The 18738-nt window shown below is 45.3% G+C and overlaps 1 protein-coding gene across 3 annotated transcripts in view; it reads left to right on the forward strand.

The window, feature by feature from the left end:
* ARNT2 (aryl hydrocarbon receptor nuclear translocator 2) overlaps positions 1-18738 on the forward strand; it is a 153863-nt gene that overhangs the window by 94238 nt on the left and 40887 nt on the right. The window lies entirely within an intron of this gene.

Below are 18738 nucleotides of genomic sequence, written 5' to 3' on the forward strand. Positions count from 1 at the left end.
GACTCGATCCTGGGTCTCCAGGATCAGGTTCTGTGCTGAAGGCGGCGCCAAACCGCTGAACCACCCAGGCTGCCCCAGATACGTATTTCTAACCCACATCGTTTCCTTCTTCCTGAAGAACATCTTTTAACATTTCTTACAGGACAGCTCTGCTGGTGATGAATTCTTTCTATTTTTATTTTTCATAGAAGGTCATTCTTTCTCCTTCAGTCTTGAAGGATAATTTTACTGAATATAGGATTTTAGGTTAGTGCTTATTTTCCTCCAACACTTTAAATATTCTCTCATCTTGGGACTCCTGGCTGTCTCAGTCTGTTAAGGGTCTGACTCTTGATCTTGACTCAGGTCTGGATCTCATGGTCATGAGTTTGAGCCCCACATTGGGCTCCATGCTGGGTGTAGAGCCTACTGAATGAATGACTGAGTGAGTGAATGAATTTATAAATAAATAAACAAATATTCTCTCTTCTTGTTTTCATGGTTTCTGATGAGAAGTCCACATAACTCTTATCCTTGTTTTTACAGATGGTGTGGGGCTTTTTTTTTTTTTTTTTTTTTTTTTTCGTTTTCTGGCTTCTTTCAAGATTTTTTCCTTTCTCTGGGTTTCTGCAGAAAACCTCAGTACTTCATTTTGTTTTGCTTTTTGGTTATTTATACTGCTTGATCATGTCTGAGCTTCCTGTGTCTGTGGTTTGATGTCATTCATTTTGAAAAATTCTTGGACATTGTTTTTCACATATTCCGTTGGTTCTTTTTTCTCCTTTTGGTATTGGTATTACACATGTGTTATATCATTTGAAATTGTACTATGAGTTGGGGGTATTGTGTTCTGGATTTTTGCACTCTTTTTTTCTCTTTGTATTTTGGTTTTGGGGGTTTCAATTGACATGTCTTCAGGCTCACTACTTCTTTCCTTGGCACTATCCAGTCTACTGATGAATGTATCAAAGGCAGTCCTCATTTCTACAGTGTTTGTTATTTCTAGCATTTCCTTCTGCTTTCCTCCTAGTGTTTCTGTCCCTCTACTTGCATTACCCATCTGTTTTTGCGATTGTCTGTTCTCCCATTAGAGTTCTTAACGTATTCATTATAGTTATTTTAAATTCCCTGTCTAGTAATTTCAAGGTCTGTGTCATATCTAAGTCTGGATATGAGGCTTACTTTGTCTCCCCAGGCTGTGTGTTTTCTTGCCTTTTAGCATTCCTTGTAAATCTGTGTTGAAATCCAGATGTGACATGTCAGGTAATAGTAGCCGAGGTAAATAAGTCATATTGTGAAGTTTAATTTAATGTTTGTGGGAGCTGGCTGGGTTTACGTTGGCTGTATATATGCGTATATTCAGGTTGACATATATACATATGTGTATGTATATTTTTTTAATTTATGTATTTTTTTATTTATATATATTTTTTTCTACTTAAACCATATTGCACAAAATTGTGGTGCTGCTTGTCTGAAAGCCCCCAGCTACACTCAAGACAGGAACTCATAAAGCACCACTGCTTCACAGTGGTCAGAGGGTGAACTTCAGCAATGTAGATGTAGAAACAGTCCTGCTCTAGAATTGGTCAGCCCCAGTGAATGTGGATGAGTCCTCAGAAGCTGAAGTCTCCACCAGGTGCAATCCAGTAATACCATGGGGTTACCTTGTCTCTGACATGGATGCTCATGTCTGTTGTCCAGGGAACCTGTGAGATTCTGAGGTCCTTGTGAGAACAGGTTCGTATTGGAAGGTTGTTCGATGAAAGGCAAACGAGAAAAGGTGTGGACAGCCTAGAGAGAGACTTCCTGCAGCAGCTCAGCTCACGGAGCACTTATGATGGTGTGATGTGTGCCCATTGCTGAGCTAGACTCTCCAGTACCAGACATAGACCTGTCCCTCAGGGAGTATAGAGATGTGTGGCTGGGGGCCCAGCACGTACACAGATGACCACAAGAGAATGTGGTAAGGCAGCCGGCCCTGGGGACCAAGGGTGGATGCCTGGGTTAGGAGAGCTTCCTGAAGGACACTCATCTTAGGGTGGGTCAGTACCACCAAATCCAGCTCTTGGGACCCCCGTTCCAAGGGCCCATCTCATTCTTAATGTGTTCCTTTTCTGAATTCATTAATCATTCTTCTTATACCAGGCAAATTCCTCACCCTATTTATGGCCTCAAGTACTCTCCTTCTGACCACTTTATTTGGGCTCCAGGCCTACAATATCATGAGAAATGCATGATCATCATGAGTCTAACTCAGAGGATCCTTGAGGACGAGCAGAAGAGAGGAGTCTGAGGCCCAAGATGCAGGGCGGTGATCACACCCACCTGCCCAGGTGACCCCAGCAGGCTTTCCTGGAGTCACATGAGGTCTGGCCTCATGAGCGTTTGTGTGGACAGGGTATTGGGGCAGTAGCACTGCGGCATGAAGTCTTCAGTGACTGCCCTTGTAACTGTGCCATGTGAGAAAGGATTGAAGGAGCTGGGGGTGTTTATATTAGAGAAAGCAAGACATGATTTCTGTCTTGAAGTATTTGAGGGGGTGTTATATGAAGGAGGAATTAATCTTACTTAGGATAGGTCCAGAAGGCACAATTTGGACCAAAAGAGGAAAGTTACCAAAAGGCAGATTTTAGCTCAGTAGGGAGAAATGAGCAAAGGATATGAACAGGGGATTAAAAACATATATAAATATAAATACATATACACACTTAGCAGATGGGAGAAGTTTAGTTCCCTGTTAGAACTGCAAATTAAAATAATTTGATACTGTCTCCTCTTACCTATCAAGTGGCAGAAAGTAACCAAGACAAAATACACAGTGTTGGTAAGGTTCAGAAAAATGGACACTTTGATGCACAGCTAGTGGGAATATTACAAGGCACTACAGACCTTCTATGGATTAGTTTGGCAATATTACCAAATGCTTTAAAATGTGCGTTCCCCAACATGCAGGAGTTGCACTTCTAGGAATTTATTTTAGGGAATTAATCAAAGATGTGTATGTGTTACACATTTAAACATTATTTATAGGGATGCCTGAGTGGCTCAGTGGTTGAGTGTCTGCCTTTGGCTCAGGTCTTGATCCCAGGGTCCTGAGATCAAGTCCTGCATCAAGCTCCCTGAAGGGAGCCTGCTTCTCCCTCTGCCTGTGTCTCTGCCTCTCTCTGTGTGTCTCTCTTGAATAAATAAATAAAATATTTAAAAAAATAAACATTCCTAATAATTGTGAGATCACTAAATTAGTCTAAATTTCAGTGACAGAATTGGTTAAAAATAGCATGGAGTATCTATTTGATGTGATACTGGATGACCACAAACTCGGCGTGCTTTCAAAGGACACTTAAGCATGAAGCAAAGTGAGATTCAATAAATGTCTCATAAAATACAGATGGACAGTAAGTAGAAAAAAAAGTGCTCAACCCTCTAGCAGTAAGAGTAATGCAAATGATAACAGAAATGAGATGCCATTTTCACCCCCTGGAGATGCAAAAATTGTAAAAGAGTGATAAATTGTAAAAGACCAATTCTGATGGAGATTGGAAGAGCATGGGCTGATGGGAACAGGAATTGCTACAATCTTTCAGAAAAAACTATATAGCTCCCTGTGCTAACAATTAGTATGTGCACACCTGTTGACTATTCAACATCACTACTTTGAATTTATCCTATAGAAATAAAAGCATCAGCATATTAAAAAAAAGAATGAAGCAAAGTGCTAAGAAGTGAAAAAGAATAGCAGGCTATACAACGTAAACATCATGACCCCAAGTTTATTTTTGTTATAAGTGAGGAATGTATCTGTACATTTTTAAACTGTACATACAGTGTTAGCCATTGTTATTCCTGAGCAGCAGAGTATTGCTACTTTTTTCTTCTCTCTTCACTCCTGCCTTTGCCCAGCTTTTACGTGAGTTTTGTAATCAGAGAAAATGATGTTTTAAAGAAATCGGTCTGAGGGTGCCTGGATGGCTCAAATCAGTTAAGCGTCTGACCCAGGATACTTAGCTTATGCTGCCTTGTTCTGTGGCTGATAATATGCTGTTCCTTGGTCGATAACTACATTCTTAGCACATATGATGCTGTGTGTGCATCCCTTGGAGATCTCTCAAGACCACGTGTGGGCTGCATTCATTTGCCCACCCCACTGCTTAGCTCAGATCTGGTGCATAGTATGTTTCCTGAAGACTGGACAGATGGACAGATGGATTTATGGATGAAGGAAAGGAGGGAAGAGACAGAAGAATAGTTGACCTAGAGGGTAGATGTGGGAAATAATTTCTTGCCAGAATTTCCAAAGGCGTTGATACAATCTACTTTCCCAGAAATCTTTTAAGATGGAAGAGAGAGTCATCTGGCCTCAATGAGGTGGCCAGAGTGAGGTCATTGGCACGCTCACCCTAGGATAAGGTCATGAAACTGGAGCACTGGAGCAGTGACTCTCCCTCCGCTTGCATGGAGCCTTGTGAATGTTCTCGAGGAGTGCTGTCCCTGCACACCCCAAGCTCCTTAATTATAAACGATGACATGGTTGGAAAGGAGGAAGTCCTAAGCACCAATGTTGCCAAGAATATCCACTGGCGACCTTGGAAATCTCTACAGGTGAGCAGAGGGGGTGCCAGAAAGGGGTCTTAGACGACCCGTGTGTGGCATATGCTGGCCGGCCGTGCCCCAAGAGCTCTGCCTGGGACACGCTGACCACGCTGGGAACATGAGCACTACGGCACCATCCCGTGTTCCGAGCCCTGTCTGTAATGCGGTGGCCTTCCTGGTTTGCCTTGCTGCACCGTGCACTATGTGGGTTTCCTTTGAAGTGTTGGGGTGTGGCAGGAAGAAAGAGCGAGGTTCCAGGGACAGCCCCCTCATCAGATCCTGCGCTGCTTCAGTCTGATGGGGCAGATACACTGTGGTCAGCAGAATCCAGGAGTGAGGAAGAAGTTGCACGTAATGGGGTGCACCTTCTATCTCATGAGATATATTCAGAGTCAAAAGGAAATTCTGAAACTGAGAAGATGTCATTTCTTGCCCACCCCTGGTTGTTGTTGCCTTGCTACCTTGCACGTCAGACAGACGTCCAGCTTTGAACCAGCAGCCACTTCACGCAGGCCTCTCCTTCAGGAACTGCCCTCTGGCTACCTTCATCACCTAATGATCTGTGGGGGAGATGTCTGGAGAACTGGTAGGGGATGGGGAGCCTGACCGGATCTGACCACTCCGTCTGGGCCCATGTGCTCAGGAGGGGGCCCTGGTGCTGGCACCCCTGCGTGCTTTCTCAGCTGTGAGGCTGGTGCTTTTCTTCACTTTGCTGCTGGACCATCAGAAAGCCTGGGCCACAGCATGCCAGAGGCTGGAGGTGACTTGGGGTTTTGGGCCAGGATGTGTAGGGGCCACGCCAGTGCTGTCATTTCACCAAACCGCTCAGCCCTCCCACAAGCTCACCCACAAAAGCCCCATACTTCTTGCACTTTGCTTGTTGAACACAGTGTCTTTGTTTGCCTTCATTTGAAAATCTCCCAAAGCCACTTTGTCTGAACTGAGGCTGCCGACTCACAAGGTGGTGGCAGGATCCCTGCTTCCTTTTACCCTGGGCCACCCTGACCTGTCCATGGCACATGAGCACATCAGGGATCGGGCTCCTGTTCAGGCCCTGGATCTGATGCTGGGTCAGACAGTAAAGCCGGGACCTGAGCTCCGAGATGCAGAGCAACAGTTGGCAAAGCCTCCTGGATGCTCCTTCCTGGTGAGGGTAAAGTCCCTGTTTTGGTTCCCCAGTGGAGGTTTTCCAGCTCCTGCTGTGGGCTGGGCACCTTGCTAAGCCTGGAGACCCTATGGCAGCTAGTCTGCCACAGGTCCTACCCTGGGAACTCATGGTCCAGTGGGGGAAACAGGTAGGCACGCAGGTCACGGCAAAGTACAGAGAGGGAAGCAGGCCGAGGGGAGAGCCCTTCTGCTGCGAGTGTGGAGCTTGGCTCCTCTGTCATCCTCCCTGGGGCCAGCCCCACTGAAAGCCCCACAGGCAAGGAGAGAGTAACACCTGCGCAGAAGTGTAGACATGAAGAAAATGTAGGAATTTCCTAATTGAAAAAATACTCGGCAAGCACAGGGCTGCATGGATGAGGGCACAGGGTTTGAGTAATGACCATGGCTCCATTGGCGAGTGCCTGCCACGCACTAGGCTCCAGGAACAGCCCTTTGTGTGCTGCGTTACATTATTTCATTTTTGCAAGAAACCCAAAGAAGTATTGGCCTGTTCCCACCCTGTCCTACAGAGGAGCTGCCAGAGGATGCACACAATGTCATTAAGTAGCTCAGCTTCTGGCCTGGCTGAGAGACCAGGCCTTCCTGGTGCTCTCACCACAGTGCTCTGCTCTCTGCTGGTGGGAGGGGTGCTGTGCTGGCAGCTGTGTGCACTTTGCTGTGGCCACTGAGGATGATGGCTGAGTGGGCAGGAGGCCAATCCTGGGATCGGGGCCTCATGGGCCAGGCTGGGAGTTTGGACGCTGCTCTCCATCCCATGGAGCATCAGTGAAGGCCACTGAAGGTTTTTAAAGATCAATCTGCATGTTGGAGGAAAGTGGGAGGAACAGGGATGGGCCCAAAGGCTGGTGGACCGGAGTAGACTCACCCAGGAAGAAATTGTGATGTCGAATCGGGGCAGTGCTTGCAGAAGGAGAGGGGATATAGGATGCCGGAAAGGCAGGTGCACGCTGCATGCATGGCTGACGGGACTTGGACCCAAGACAATTCTAGGATCCCCGCACTTATGGGTCCCACAAGACCGCCTCCCCTCACCTGTGCTAAGAGTGGAGATGACCTGGGGCTTTAGATCCATAACAGAGAGTTCAGGTATGTGGTCACTGTCTGACATCATCTATCTTGCAAGAAGGTGGTCACCCATCCCTGGTTGGCCCCATGGGCTGCATTGCTCACCTCATTTACTCTAAACAGTGTCCCCTCCGTGATGTTATATCTTCCCTTGGCAGGAGGAGCCTGTAGTCTCTTGCAAGAAGAGTGAGTGGGTGCGCCATCCACAATTCCTTGACCGGCCGAGTGATCCTCCCTGTGGCTCCCCTGTGGCTGCCCTGGGGGCTCCTGGGTCATGGGGCTCCCTCTCCAAAGAGGCCTGAGACAGGCTTTTGTTTTTCTTCCCTGGGCAGCCTGCTTCTCCTTTCTCCCACCATGAGAGCTATAGGTTGTTTTGAGTTTATCCCTGGAATTCAAGACTTTCGCTCAGATGGCGTCCAGGGCAAGTCTATTTTCATTCATCTCACTTGGTGTTGGGTGGGCCCTTGCGGCTTGCACACTCAAGTCTTTCTTCTCCATGGGGAAGCTCATTTGGATTTTTCCAGCTTGCTGCTGCTCAGCCTGCTTCGCTCACACCTGCAGCCATATCAATTTCCCGCGTCCACTCTCCCTGCCTCTTACATAGGTTTCTTTATCCTTTTCTCCCAAATTCTTTGGGGTGTTTCTCAGTCCGGATCCTCGCCGTATGATTTTCATTTAATTTTTTTTTTAACTCCACAATGGTGTGTTTCATGTGAACTCAACACTTGCTAAATTAAAACTGTGCCTTTGTGTCTTTTTTGTAAATATGATGTTCTCTTGTGTCATGCTGGGTTGTTGAGTTTAGGGGTTTTTCCTCTCCCCTTTTTTTTTTTTTAATAAAGAAACTCTTTTTCTTTAGTGGGAGCACCTGCTATGATGCCTCCGGTCAGCCTCCTCTTTCTCTCATGCTTATGATTCTTTCCACGGGGCTTGCCCTCGAGAGGCCACCATGTGCTTGTGCATTGTTGAGGCTTTGGATGGTCCCATTGCTGGCCATGTGGGTTCTGGTGCTATCTGTCATGCCCTGCCGAGGTCAGGAGAGGAATGCTTCCCTTTGTTGTTACCTGACCAAGAGTTGTTTGTACCCAAGGATAGATGTGGGGGCAGGAGATGAAGTCACAAATGGCCCTGATAGGATGCAGTAGCATTTGGCCACTATGCTACTTCTGGGAGGCGTAGGCCTCCTGGCCTGGCTCGCCCTCATGATTTGCCCCCATTCCTCACTAATCTCAAGCCACTTCAGCTAGAAGCTCATAGATTGGCCTTACTGGAGGTTCTTCCCCATGTACAGGTACAGGAGCTCATGTCTTGGTCAGCTCTTTCCTCCATCCCATCTTGTCCAAACCAGATACCCCCAAATCTCACCTTGCTAGTCTGTTTACGGCTGACTCCTAGTTTCTGGTACTGATGCAGACTTGCCGTTGTCTCAGTCTCTGGTTGTTTCTGCAGTAATTCTGGACATTCAGGTTGTTTCTCAGATGGTCTTGGTTTCCTCTTCTGAGCTTCAGAGTTCTGCTTTGCAAAGTGGGGGATTCATTTCTTCAGAGTCACCAGCAGGAATGCTGAAATGCAACATACCTACAGGTCAGCATTTCCCAAAATATCTTCAGAGCTCACACCTCCCCAGAGACGCATCCATGAAACAAAAATTCTGTGGTCAATAATGTGGGAAACTTCGTGTCCTGTTTTCCTCTCCTAGAGAAGCCTACTGAATTCTCCGAGAAGATGTAAGTGATGAAACTTCTTTATCTTTGTTTAAACTATGCTTCCCAAATGTATTTGGCCAGAGAAATTTATTTTTTTTATTTTTTTATTTTTTTGCCTAAAACTTATGAGCATTCCTCAGAGAATATCCTGGAAGCATGCTGTGAACAAGTGGCCCAAAGTGGTTGCAGCAGAAGGAGGTTGTTTTCTTCCCTGCCTTTGGCAGAATGCAAAAATATGTCTTAATTCACATGTGAAGATACAAGTCCCTGGACAAACTCCACCCAGCATTGCTAAAAAACAGGCCAACTTTCCATGAGTGTCTCTACACACGGTTAGCGCAACCCCGGGTGAGAAATGAACACACATTTCTGGCCAATGTGACGTTTCATCCCAAATAATGGTTTCCAGTTACATTTCTTTTGTGTATTGCTATATGACTCAGAATCTATTTCGACCTGGCGCTAGAGAAGCGTGTTTCCAAAGGAAAAGTAACTGAACGGGGGGCAAAGTAAGTTTATGAAACCGATCAGGGAATGACTCAAATCTGTTAAAATGGCTGGAATTATCCTGGTCCACTTTGATAAATGTTGTGGCTCCTTCCAGAAAGAGTTCCCTCCTGACACTGTTCCTCCCACCCCTGGAGTCCCTCCTGGGCTGCATGGCCACCTCTCAGCCCTGTGCTCGTCTCCCTATCCTAATATAAACCACATGGAATCGTGACCTGGCTCTCCATGCCCCTGCCAGTCAGTGAGCTCCTTGAGGAAGGAGCCGGGTCTCTTACACTGCTGGATACCCAGGGTGGCCTTAGATACTCAGTGGCACTGAGGAGGAGCTCCATGTGGCTGAGCTCCATGCTGGCATTTGGATCCACAGAATGTCAGAACCAAGGGAGCATCACCTCAGGCCAGCCCCTCCTCTGTGGCAGAGAGAGCACCGAAAGCCCCACAAGGCTGTGTGTCTCTGCTGACCCCATCATCTGTCCCCTGCCCTTGACCACAGCCCAGACCCCACAGAGGAAACCTACTGCCAATCGGAGCTAGGCCACTGCAATAGGCCCTGTCTTTGGATGAGTGCTAAGGCCACGTCTTTGGATCAGGGTCGCAGGGAAAGCAAGGACTGGTTGTATTGAGTTCTGCATGCCAGGCACTGTGCTCGCCCAGTGCTCACTGCTATTCCCATTTCACAGATCATGGCTCTTATGAGTCCCATTTCCTGAACTACAGAGAGGCTGGAGGTTCTGCTGTCAGTACGTGGTAAGAGTCAGGATTCCTGAATCCAGACTCTGGTCACTCCAGCACGGGGACCCTTAATCACCATCGAGACACTCTAAGAACTTGCCTCCTGATCCCAGGGTCATGAGTTCAAGCCCCATGATGGGCATGGAGCTTCCTTTAAAAATAAACAATCAAACCAACCAAAGACTTGTCTTCTGCTCCTGTTGGTGTCAGCCACCGTGACCACTTTGCCTTTACAGTGTTCTTTCCTGGAACCAGTATGGCCACTTGGAGCACGCACTGGGAGGCCTCCAGAGCTATAGCCTGCGTTCCTGACATCCAGAGAAAACCTCGTCACCACCATTTCAAATGTGAAGACAGTTTGTGTCTTTCTGTATTGGAGGGGGGTACCCACAGAGCTCAGCTGCTGTGCTCTGAGATACACGCTCTGAAGGACACACAGGCCTCCTTTTGCTCCACTTTCTGAAAAGTCCCCAGAATGGGGTAAGGAGATACTGGCAGGTGAGCTCAGCCAATCTGTAGCAGAAAATTATCATATTCTTCTATCAAAAGTATTTACCCTTCATATCATTCACCAGGATTCTTCCTTGGATGAGCTGCTCCCCAAAATAGATTTTGGAATGTGCTTTCACAGATGGAATAAGTGGCTCCGAAATTGGTGACCAACGGGGAGCCTTCTGAGGTTCTTTAGAGAGGGGACTTGAAATTGGGTGACGGCTGCACTATGGCAGGGTGGATGGAAGTGGCAACAGGGTGGACCACAGCGTGGGGAAGTGGGACGGGACTGGGGAGAGGGAGATGCTAGTCCAACGCTGCAGAGCACAGTGACAGGACAGGTGTGTGAAGGCAGCCCTGGGCCAGGGACCGAGGTCCACAACCAGTGCCACTGGAGGAAGGAGTAGCCCCTGCTGGGGTGGTGGTCCCCCTGAGGAAGACACGGACACAGCCGGGTCACAGCCTGCAAGAGGCAGATGGCCACGAGCTTGGGTTGCCAAGAATACAGTTTCCAAGGGCTGAGTAGAAGGAGCTCATTTGGGAGCCATTTAGTTGGAGAAAGGCGAGCAGGAGCAAGTGGGCCTGATGTTCACAGAGAGGAACACGGAAGCAAAAGTGGCGAAGCACCAGGTGGGGAGGGGTCATGGCATGGTCGGCACGGGGCGGCTGAGGGGCAGGCCGTGGCGAGTGGTGTGCTAGCAGAGCCCTGCGGTGCAGAGGGACTGTGGGTGCCTGCCACCGCCCAGCGTGCCCAGGGCTGGCAGGGAGGGAGCAGCAGCACAGCCCCCAGTAGCCACGGGCACGGGCCGGAGGGCCAGCAGGTAGACAGCAGGATGTGGCCCCGCCCTCTCCACTGGGAGGAGAGTGGTGGTTGCAGAGTCTAGAAGCCCCCAGTGGGGTGTGTGATTGTATCCGTGAACTCTGTATGACTGAAGGTGAAAATCACCCTGAAGCCATGCTGCTTTCCAGTGAAACCCCCATCCCTGCCAGGGAAGGTGACAGGGCCTCAGTCTCACAGTGGGTGAGGCCCACAGCCCCCTCCTCCCTTTAGGGATGGCAGAGTGAGGGGAAGCCGAGGGAGGGGCTGTCCTCACTCCCGATGTCCCCGATGCACCTCCATGCGGCCCTGGTGTCACTCTGGCTAGCCCCTCACTGGCTCCTTGCTGGCCAGCGCTCTGTTTACAGACTATGACTTATTGGAAACAAAGCTCTATCTTCTTAAGTCCAGGTAAAAGCAGAAGATACCCATTTACAACTTTCCTTTTAGGCAAAAAAGATGCATGTTCATGTTCATGATTCAAGACCAGTTAATTTGGAAAGCAGTGTTGCAGTTCTGTCAGATCGTTTAGAATTAAACTTCTAGCATCATCAGGTACACTCTCCCTCAGTTTGAGGGCCAAGAGGTAGAGTTCTGATGTCTGGATTTACATACGCCACACTCGGGGTCCAGGAGTTGCTGGAGAATGAGGAACCACCTCAGAAAACTTCCCAAGTGTGTGAAGCCCACCCTTTTAAGTACCAAACATCATGTGCTGGGCTCTTTTATCCTGGTATCTCTATTTTTTTTTAATGGCTATGACAAAACCAGCCCATCTTCATTAAAGAAATTTGAAAGGTCTATAAAAATCTCTAAAATTATAGTAAAATTCACCCACAAACACATTTAAAATTTTTTTTAAGTTATGAAATAAAAATAAGTCTCCCTTCCTACCCAGGACCCACCTCCAAGAACCAACTGATAACACACCAGTGCCTTTTATTCTAGGTATTTTTCTATATAGAGAAACAGTTGGAGCTCATGTTGTATATTTAATTACATAGGCTGTTTTTTAATGTATCGTGGATATCAGAAATATGTTTCCAAGTCAGTACGTATGGTGCTACTTCATTCTTTAAAGTGGCTGCACAATATTTCATCAGCCAGTCCTCAAACGGGAGCACTGAGGTTGTTTTCAGGTTGGGGCTCCTGCCCAGAATGCCCTTGTATGTGATTCTCTACCCACAAGTGCTGGTGTTTCTGCAGGGTCATCTCAGCATTGGTAGAGCAATGACATAGGTCCCTTCTCGTAGATACCACCAAATTTACCCTGCAAGGCACGATGGGAGTGTGTCTGTTTTCCCACTTTCCTACCAATAATGATTCCATTCTTTTGTAATTTTTGCCAGTTGGATAGTATAGGGGGAAAGGACATATTTCCAATTGGGTTTTCTTCGTTAATAAAGTTGAACGACTTTCCTGAGTATATTTGACTCTTTGTATTTCCCTGCAAGTTGCTTGTTCATGCTGTGTGCCCATTTTCCTGTTGGGTGATGTGTTTTCCTCATTTACTTAGAGGACATCTTTATAACATTATGAAGATTAATCCTCTGTTTCTTATATGTTGCAAATATTTTCTTCTAGCCTGACATTTAGCTTCTGGTTTTGTTTGCATTGTTTTTTGTTGCATAGAATGAATGAGGGACACAGAATGAGCTCTCATCTTTCTCTGCTGATTGAGAGTTCTTGTGACAGAGTTCCAGAGCTGGACAGTAATTAAAAGGACAATTTAAAGATATCTTCAAGGCTTTTCAGCCCAGTGCTATCTCCCCTATGACTTGTTTTATTTGTGGTTTGTTTTTTTTTTTTAATTTTTATTTTATTTTATTTATTTATGATAGGCACACAGTGAGAGAGAGAGAGAGGCAGAGACATAGGCAGAGGGAGAAGCAGGCTCCATGCACCGGGAGCCTGATGTGGGATTCAATCCCGAGTCTCCAGGATCGCGCCCTGGGCCAAAGGCAGGCGCTAAACCGCTGCGCCACCCAGGGATCCCTGGTGGTTTGTTTTGGTGCATTTCTTTTTATGCTTCGTAGGATCCACTGCCCTCAAATCCACCTGCTGGTGGCTGGCACTTGTGCCTGTTTTTATCCTGTCCACAACCAATCACAGACTGTTGTTTCTCATCCTTCTGCTCTAGACAACCAAGCACCCCAACTTGCCAGTATCCTGCATTAAAGGAAATAAAATAGGCTGTGAGTTGGGCACTGGCAGCCTTTTTTGAGAGCGGAGTGCATGGGCTGTAGTGAGTGGCCTTTGGGACATCTATGAGGAAAACACAGAAACCTTGTTCTGGTTGCTGAGATGACAATGGGTACTTTCCAGATGGATGAGGTACTTTCATAAGCTTTTGCCTTACATGAGAGACATCCTGATGGCATGGGTGCTCAGAGCCTGGATGTCACATGTAACTGTGCCAGACTCACCGAGGCACCATGCTGCACCTCCTTCCCCGAGTGCCATCCCAGAGCCATCTGTTCCCATGGCCTCCCAGTCCCACCAAACACACACACACACACAGTTCTCATGAATCCTTGTCCATAGAGCCTTCACCAGGATTCTGCTGACTTCCTAGCCACTTTGTTCGTGTCATGTTGTACCTATTATAGCTTTCTTGTATCTGTTTTCTCTGCATTTTTGTAATATTTAAACTATTTAATATTTAAACAGAGCTCAGAGCATCGTAGGGAGCTAGGGAGTGTTTGGTACCTACATCTCTCTTTGCATCTCCCACTCAGACACCCTGCAGTACCAAGAAGTACCCAGATTTACCAGTATCACTAAAGTTTTTATGTAATCATTATTATTGAAAGAATTTATGCAACTTTGTCATAAAACACTAAGAAAACAGAAATGGCAAATAGGTTTTATTTTATGGCCCACTCTGACTAGCTGTTTTGGATCTGCTTCTGTAATTAGTGGGAAAGAAGCCCATGCTCAATTAGTGATGCTTGTCATGGATACAGGACAGTGTTCTCTTGGTTCATGTGCTGTGTCCGTGTCATGGCTAACCTACTAGGAAGGGGAGGAGTAGACATACAATATTCATAGAAGTCATTATAGGTTGAATTGTGTCCTCCCCAAATTCATGTGTTGAAGTCCTAAGCCCGAGTATTTCAGAATTTGACCTATTTGGATGTAGAGTCCTTGCAGATGTAACTAGTTAAGTTGAAATGAGGTCACACTGAATATGATGGGTTCCTAATCCAGTACAACTGGTGTCCTTATAAAAGGGCAAATCAACTACTGGTATAAAGGAACTCATCCTGAGTAACTTTTGGTGAAGGATGAAAATCAAATGAAACCCTAATTACAAACTATTTTGTATGTAGCAACTGTGACCCCACTCCATCTAGAGACTTAGGGCACATGGCCAGTGTTTGAAAGAAAGCTGCGGCTTGAAAAACTTTCATTATTAAATGCAGAAAAACTAGGAATTTAACTTACAAATTGGGAATTTAATTTATGAAAGTAGAACTTATTTGACCTATAAACCAGAAAAATAGTGACAAAATACTATAAGCAAACTAAGAAGATGGAATTAGTGAAAATAAAAATGAAAAAAATTTAAATTTTTAAAAGATTTTATTTTTTATTTACTCAGAGAGAGAGAGGCAGAGTCACAGGCAGAGGGAGAAGCAGGCTCCATGCAGGGAGCCTGACGTGGGACTCGATCCCAGGTCTCCAGGATCACACCCCGGGCTGCAGGCGGCGCTAAACCGCTGTGCCACAGGGGCTGCCCCTAAAAATGAAAAAAAATTAAATTTGAAAACAAAAGTATTGCCCTAGTGGTGAGTAGTTCTTCATGAAAACTTGTGAGAGAAAATATCAGACAGGTCTAATTCTAATTTTTTAAAAAGAAATACCCATTTATGAAGATAACAGCATTGCAGCGTATATGCTAAAAACATTAACATGAGATATATAGGAGTACTTAAACTACAAAATAATATGGAGGGACACAAATGATCCAGCTACCTAGAGCATCACACATAGTCTTGATGCAAAGGCTTAGTATTATAAAGATTTTGGTTTGTTCCAAACCAGTGTATAGATCTGATACAATTTCAATAATTGTCCCAATGAGATTTCTTTTAAGTGAAAATTAATTCTGAAATTCATTATGGGCCAATAAATACAAAAATAGCCAACAAAATCTTGATAAACAAAGTACTAAGAAGTAATTGCCATACCAGACATGGAAATATGTATGTTAAAGCCTGAATAATTAAAATGTGATATATTGAACTTAAAAATCAAACTATTGAACAAAAAGACCTAAAAGAGACCCAAGTCTCTTTAGAAATGTGCTGTGTGGGGCGCCTGGCTGGCTCAGCGGTTGAGCGCCTGCCTTTGGCTCAGGGCATGATCCCGGGATCCCGAGATCGAATCGCACATCGGGCTCCCCACAAGGAGCCTGCTTCTCCCTCTGCCTTTGTCTCTGCCTCTGTCTCTCTCTCTCTCTCTATCTCTCATGAATAAATACAATCTTTTTAAAAAAATAGAAATGTGCTTTGTGATGAAGGAAGCGTTTTCAGTTAGTGGGGAAAGGAAAAAATTAGTCAGTACATAGTTTGAGGACAACTGACTAATCCTTTGGAAAACATGAAGTCAAACATATCAAAAATAAATTTCAGATTTATTAAAGATAAATATAAGGCTTTCAAAGTACTCTATGAAAACATGGGTGAATGTTTTCCATAACCGTAGGGTAGAGATCATTTCATAGAATGAGCCCCAAAGGCAAAAACCGCAGAGTAAAAACTGACAGGTTTAATTGTACTTTAATAATATTCTATATAAAAACAAATAGACAAAATATAGAAAACACACTTAAAAAGGAACTTGTATGGGATCTGTATATTCTTTTTTTTTAAGATTTTATTTATTTATTAACGAGAGACACAGAGAGGCAGAGACAGGCAGAGGGAGAAGCAGGCTCCATGCAGGGAGGCCGATGTGGGACTAGAACCCAGGAATCCGAGATCACGCCCTGGGCCAAAGGCAGGCGCTCAACCGCTGAGCCACTCAGGCGTCCCTGGACCTGTATGTTCTTAATATGTAAAGACAGTTTCAGAATCTGTGAGGGAAAAAAAACCCAAACAGATCTTCGTACAGCAACAGCCTGTGCAGGCTGTCCACGAAAGACGGAAAATAAATATATATTCTAACAAAATAAAAGCAAAGCAAATATAACCAACAGTAAAGTGCCATTTATGTTCTTTGAGCCACCAATTTCACTTCTAGGGATTTTTATCCTCAAGATGTCCTCGTTGCACTAAAAGGCTTTGTCTGGAAGGGTGTACATGGCTGCTTTACTTGGGTGAGTAGGAAGCTGCGATCCCACACCATGAAGAACCGTAGAGATGGGGTCAGACGAACCACGGTCCGTCCATACAAAGGAAAAATGAAAAACAGATGTTTTAACACATTGAAAGTCTTTCCCAATAAGTTCTAAAGTTTCCAAAGCAGGATACAAAACAATGTAAGAAAGGAAAGACATCTTATTATACACATATACTCACAATAAAGGGCATAAAGAGAATTAACATCATTAAGGTTAATTTTAATATTTATCTTTTATTTAGTTCCTAAACTTGCTCCACAAAGACTGGACAAAAGTATACCAAAATGTCACCTTTGATTTTTTTTTTCCATGGGGCTTTTGGATGGCTCCTTACTTCCCTCAGTCCCACCTCTTTATTTTTTTCAGAATCCTTATTTTTTAGACCGGCTTTGTTGAAATATAATGCACATATCCTAAAATCTTCAGTAAACCCAAACTTCCTTAAAGGACCAGGGTTCTTTACATGCCTGCATCACCCATTTCAAGCGTGTAGTTATCTGGATTTTGGTACATTCATGTGTTGCATGTGTTTTGCATGTGTTGCATGACAGTTTTCAACTGTCACAATTAAAATTAGGGGATTTTTTTTTTTATCACCGGCAGCAAGAAATTACATACGTGGTAACAGCTAGCCCCCTTCCCCCTTTCCTCCCCCCTCCCCACACACACTCTAGGCATCCACTCTCTGTATCCATGGACATGCCTGGTCTGGACATTTCCCATGGACTCATGTACTGTGTGATCTCCTGTGTCTGGCTTCTTTCATTCAGCCCCATGTTGTTGAGATTCATCTGGGCTGTAGCGCGCATCAGCACTTCTTGTTTGTGGCTGAGTAATAGTCCATTGTATAGATTTGCCCCATTTTATGTATCCGCTCATCAGTGAATAGATATTAGGGTTGTTTCCACTTTGGGGGGCTGTTGTGAATAGTGCTACTATGAACGTTCATGCGCATGTTTTTGTGTGGGCAGATTTTTTATTTCTCTTGGACATCCACCTAGGAGTGGAACGGCTGGGTCATATGGTGGCCCAGTGGTTAACCTCATGACACAACTACCAGACTGTTTTCCAAAGTGCTGGCACCATTTTACATTCCTGCCAATGGTATACAAGGCTCCAGTTTCTCCATGTCTTTACCAACACTTGTTATTGCATTTTTTTTATTAGTCATCTTAATAGGTGTGAAGTGGTATCTCAGTGTGGTTTTGATTTGCATTTCCCAATGATTCATGATGTTGAGTATCTTTCCATGTGCTTATTAGTCATTTGTGTGTCTTCTTTGGGGTAACATTCGGATCCTTTGCTCATTTTTACTTGGGAATATTTGTCTTTTTTTGTTGGGTACTAAGTCAAAGCCATTTTTAAAGATCACATGTTACTTGAGAGTATTGTGCAAGTAACCTTTGGAAAATATAGAGAAAATCCAAGTATCATGATGGTAACCTGAAGATGGCTCAGTACCACCTTGCCAGAGATGCTGCATCAGAATAGAACATGATAATGAGTCTTTCCTCCTGCTGATGCCAGCGTTTGCCCCTGCCTCCCTGCACCCCTCTACACCCCCCTCCCGCAGGTTTACCTGCAGTTAGATCCTGGTGGTGGCTTGTCAGGGATCAACCTCGGCCACTCAAGAAGGTTGCACCATGGGCAACCCTATGTCAGGCTCCTGCACAGAGCAGAAGACTCTTCCTTGACCAAAGAACCTGAGGACTATTTTAACCAAATCCTGCCTACCCAGAGCATTGGTTTTCTTTTCTTTTTCTTTTTTTTTTTTTTTTTTAGGATTTTATTTTTAAGTAATTTTCCAACGTGGGCCTGGAACTCACAACTCCAAGATAAAGAATCACATGCGGGCAGCCCGGGTGGCTCAGTAGTTTAACGCCGCCTGATCCTGGAGACCTGGGATTGAGTCCCAAGTCGGGCTCCCTGCAGGGAGCCTGCTTCTCCCTCTGCCTGTGTCTCTGCCTCTCTCTTTCTCTGTGTCTCTCATAAATAAATAAATAAAATCTTAAAAAAAAAAACAAGAGTCACATGCTCCACCGACTGAGCCAGCCAGGAGCCCCAAAGGGCACTGGTTTAAATGCTCAATAACCTTCACTTGTATCTCTTTTATCACCCTTGAATAAAAGGGTGAAATGAAATATTTATGGAACCAGAAACACCCACTTACACTTCTTACTGAGATTTCCTTTCTAGCTAAATGTTTTGGCCACATTTTGCAAGTAAATAAATGAATAATTTGCATTTCATCATTTCATCTCCCTTAACCTCCTCTGCATCGTGCACAGATGCAGATGACACCGCCCCCTGAAGTTACCAAAGATGTCAGGCAG

The sequence above is a fragment of the Nyctereutes procyonoides genome, unplaced genomic scaffold (genome assembly GCF_905146905.1).
Source record: "Nyctereutes procyonoides isolate TBG_1078 unplaced genomic scaffold, NYPRO_anot_genome, whole genome shotgun sequence".
In the NCBI taxonomy this organism is placed as follows: Eukaryota; Metazoa; Chordata; class Mammalia; order Carnivora; family Canidae; genus Nyctereutes; species Nyctereutes procyonoides.